Source organism: Peromyscus eremicus, chromosome 15, assembly GCF_949786415.1.
Source record: "Peromyscus eremicus chromosome 15, PerEre_H2_v1, whole genome shotgun sequence".
Classification (NCBI taxonomy): Eukaryota; Metazoa; Chordata; class Mammalia; order Rodentia; family Cricetidae; genus Peromyscus; species Peromyscus eremicus.
Window position 1 is genome coordinate 27,525,084 of NC_081431.1, and position 4,656 is coordinate 27,529,739.

Consider the following 4,656-nt stretch of genomic DNA (forward strand, 5'->3'; position numbering starts at 1 on the left):
GCTCTGGACTCTACTATGTGTTTGTTTTTGAGTCTCTTTCCTAAATAATTAGGCCATTTCTACTAAATTAGAGTAAAGCTGTGAGTATACCTCCTCACATTATCTGTGAAGCTGAGAAAAAGTCTGATTGTGGTGATGTGTTCATGATGCCACAGTGCTGAAAAATTAAGTCTTCACTCTAGTTCAAATGTGGTACTACTTGATGCTAATAATTACAGTATGGACTTTTTAAAAAAATCTATTGAAGGTTGCTTATATTGCTTAAAATATAAGGTTAAGTAACTGGGGTCTAGTCAGATGGCTCAGCAGGCAAAGACACTTGCCATGAAGCCTGATGGCCTGAGTTCAATCCCTGAAACCCACATGTTAGAACTAACTCCTGCAAGTTGTCCTCTGACCTCCACATGTACACTATTGCACATGTATGTACACACACATACAAATAAACATAATTGTCTAAAGCTTTTTTTTAAGTTAAGCAATAGACACGGATGATGAAACTAGGTATGAATATAAAGCTAGAACTACTAACAGCCCATTTCACGGATGAGGAAGCAGGCTTAGAAATGTCTGTGCCAGGGCTGAAAAGATGTCTCAGCGGTTAAGAGCACTGACTGCTCTTCCAGAGGACCTGGGTTCAATTCCCTGCACCCACATGGCAGCTCACAACTGTCTGTAACTCCAGTTCCAGGGTACCTGACACCCATGGCAAAACACCAATGCACATAAAATAATAAATTTTTTTTTTTTTTTTTTTTTTTGGTTTTTCGAGACAGGGTTTCTCTGTATAGCTTTGCGCCTTTCCTGGAACTCACTTGGTAGCTCAGGCTGGCCTTGAACTCACAGAGATCCGCCGGCCTCTGCCTCCCGAGTGCTGGGATTAAAGGCGTGCGCCACCACTGCCCGGCAAATTTTTAAAAAAGATTGAAAAGAAAAAAATGTCTGCCAATGTCTGATTAAGTACAAATAGGAAAGGCTTTAAAATTTAAAGAATGATGTAAATTGGCAAAATAAGATCATTGCTCCAAAAACTGAAGTTTGTAAAGGGAAGTTTCTTGTCCTGACCACCTGTTCCCAAATACCCAGCAGCCACTTCCCAAATTACTACACAGATGCTTATATTATTATAAATTATAAATGCTCAGCCAATAGCTCAGGCTTATTACTAACTAGCTGTTCCATTTTAAGTTAACCCATATTCCTTATTTACACTCTGACACATGGTGGTACCTTTATTAACATGGCGTGTTCATCTCCTGCTCCCTCTGTGTCTGGCTGGCTACTCCTGACTCTGCCCTTCTCCTTCCCATCATCCTTAGTTTGGTTGCCCCGCCTATTCTTCCTGCCTGAATACTGGCCAATCAGCATTTTATTAAACCAATTTGAGTGACAAATCTTTGCAGTGTACAAGAGAATTATTCCACGGCAAAAGTTGACTATGAAATATGAACAAGAATTATGTTCAGCCGGGTGGTGGTGGTGCACACCTTTTTTTTTTTTTTTTCAAGACAGGGTTTCTCTGTGTAGCTTTGCGCCTTTCCTGGAACTCGCTTTGGAGACCAGGCTGGCCTTGAACTCACAAAGATCCGTCTGGCTCTGCCTCCCGAGTGCCCGGCGGTGGCGCACACCTTTAATCCCAGCACTCGGGAGGCAGAGGCAAGTGGATCTCTGTGAGTTCAAGGCCAGCCTGGTCTACAGAGCGAGATCCAGGACAGGCACCAAAACTACACAGAAAAAAACCCTGTCTCAAAAAAGAAAAAAGAAAAAAAATAGTGTCCAACATGGCAGCCACTAGGAGTTCATGGCTTTCAGAAGGATAAAACACACAAGATCTTCACTTGTGCCAGCCACACTTCACCTCTCTGTAGCTTCTGAGGATTAGACCTAGGATTTGGACAGAGGCATAACTCTAAAATCCATGCATTTTCCATTTTACTGAATTGCTCAACCTTCAGAGATAAAATATTGAAGAGTGACTTAGCTTTGCCTAGATGGCTGTGACACCCTTGGAGATTATATCAGAATATACCCAGCTCAGGTCAGGAGAATTTGTCACCAGTGTACTGAAAAACAAAGGAAATGGACTTCCCCACCCCATAACACTTTAAATTTGCCTTTGCCTTAGCATTGTGCTTCTTTATGAAATGATAGTGATGAGGTAGGAAGTTTTGGGTTTGGACTAGAAAAGGTGAAATCAGAAAGTCAGGTTTTATTCATGTTATATAAGAAATACACCCATGTAGCAGGCTTTCTTGGACTGCCAACCCCCAAATCATGACAGGGAGACTTATTATGAATGCTCAGCCTTAGTGTCGGCCTTAGTTTAGGCTTGTCCCACTGGCTCTTATAACTTATTTTAACCTGTTTTTCTCCATCTACGTTTTGCCTCAGGACTTTTTACTTTTATTCTGTATGTCCTACTTTCCTGCTTCCTCATGTCTGGCTGGCTGGCATCTCCCTCTCTCCCTCATTCTTTTCTGGCGAGCCTAGATTCCTCCTCCTACTTACTCTCTCAGCCTTCCAGCCCCACCTATCCCTCTACTGCCTAGCTGTTGACCATTCAGCTTTTTATTAGACCTTAGGCAGGCAAGGTGAAACAAATGTAACACATCTTTACATAGTTAAACAAATGCAACATGAACAAATGTAACACATCTTTACATAGCTAAACAAATGCAACATGAACAAATGTAACACATCTTTACATAGTTAAACAAATGCAACATGAACAAATGTAACACATCTTTACATAGTTAAACAAATGCAACACACTTTCACATAGTTAAAGTATTATTCCACAGCACACCCAGTGAGCCTGAAGATCTTGCCCATGTTCTCCTCTCACTGCAGCCTGCAGGCTCAGCAAACTCAACAAGGATGACCCAGTGTTGGTCTTTGGAATACTGGCTTCCCTCTATGGAGCACTGGAACTAAGCAGGTGGGAACAGCAGCTTGGGATACCTTCTGTTGTTACAATCCTTATGCATGCCTCTAGGTCAGTGGTTCTCAACCTTCCTAATGCTGAGACCCTTTAATACAGTTCCTCATGTTGTGATCCCAACCATAAAATGATTTTTGTTGCTGTTTCATAACTGTAATTTTGCTGTTATCAATTATAATGTAAATATCTGTGTTTTCTGATGGTCTTAGGCAACCCCTGTGAAAGGGTTGCTCGAACCCACCCACCCCAAAGGGATCGTGACCCACAGGTTGAGAACCACTATTCTAGCCCTTGGCCCAGGGTGAATACCCTTGATGTTAAAGAGGGCAGCTCTCTGGAACTCTTTTGGCAACCAGAGACTGCTTCTCATCGCTGCATCCTAACATTGTCCTCCTGTCTCAGTTCTGCCCTCTGCCTCTTGCTGTCTCTGCCGCTGCCACCTTCCTGCTCTGGCCTTCCTCACACTGCAGCTGCTGCCACTTCCCTGTCAAGCAGCCAGCCACCTTACCCCTTCAGTGGCCTGAGCTGCCACTCTGTGCTGCTTTCTCCATGCCAAAAGTAGGCCAGACCAGTGGGGAGACAGCTTTTATTGGGTATAATGATGTGACTCAGGAGAGGCAGCAGAGTGTCTCCCCGCCTAACTCTGTGCTGGGTAGTATGTCCCAAAGATTCCACAGCCTCCTAAAACATCACCAGCTGGGAACCAAGTTTCAAGCACATGAGCCTGTAGGGACATTTACATCCAACCCCTAATAGTAAGGAATTAGAAACATTTGTACACTATTACTGAGAATCCAATAATCATGCGTGCCCAGTAGAAGGCACTCAAGATCAGAGGCGGGGCTCAGGCTCCCACAAGGTATAATAGGAAGCTTGGGCGCTACCTGCTGGTGTAACCTAGCAAAAGGCAGCGGCCAAGTTATCCATGTTCTGCCAGAGTGTGCCCAAATTCCCCTTTACATCCCTACGATGCTCTCCCACCTTAATCAAAATGGCCAGTCTTAGGTCAGAGAGACGACTCAAGCTAGTAGCAGCATTCACCACCAACCTGACCACCTGAGATCGATTCCCTTAATCCACATGGTGGAAGGAGAAAACACCTGGGTGGCCTCCTGACCGCCACACTCATGCCCACACACATCCACTTATACAAATATATAAAAAGCAGTTTATTTCATCCACTCAACACTTCAAGCCCAGTTAAGGAGAGTCAACAGGTACACAGTTTCAAGTAACAATGAAGTAACAGGGATGGGATGTGAGAGGTGTATGCTGGTTACCTTACCTTGGAACAAATGTTAGTTTGTGGTTTTTTTGGTTTTTTTTTTTTTTGGTTATTTTTGTTTTGTTTTTCAAGACTTAAGCAAGACTTTATTTCCAGCGGAGTTTTCTGACATAACATACTCTGTCCAATAACCTATGTGTAGCTACTGGGGGCTTGATATGTGGCTAGAGCAACAACTCACAAGCTTTTTACTTCATTTTTATCAAGCTTAAGTGGCTACGTGGCTAGCAGCTACTGTACTGAGCACTGAGTGCTGTTCTCAACTCCAGCTGCCTACTCAATTCACCTGGGAACCTGTTCAGATTCCAGATGCCCAGATCAATTAGCATCTCAGTATTTTAAATGCTCAATAGGCAGCTCTAATGAAGAGCCGAACTTGAGAACCAGTTCTCTCAAAAGCACCACCTGACGAACTACAATGTCTCTGACT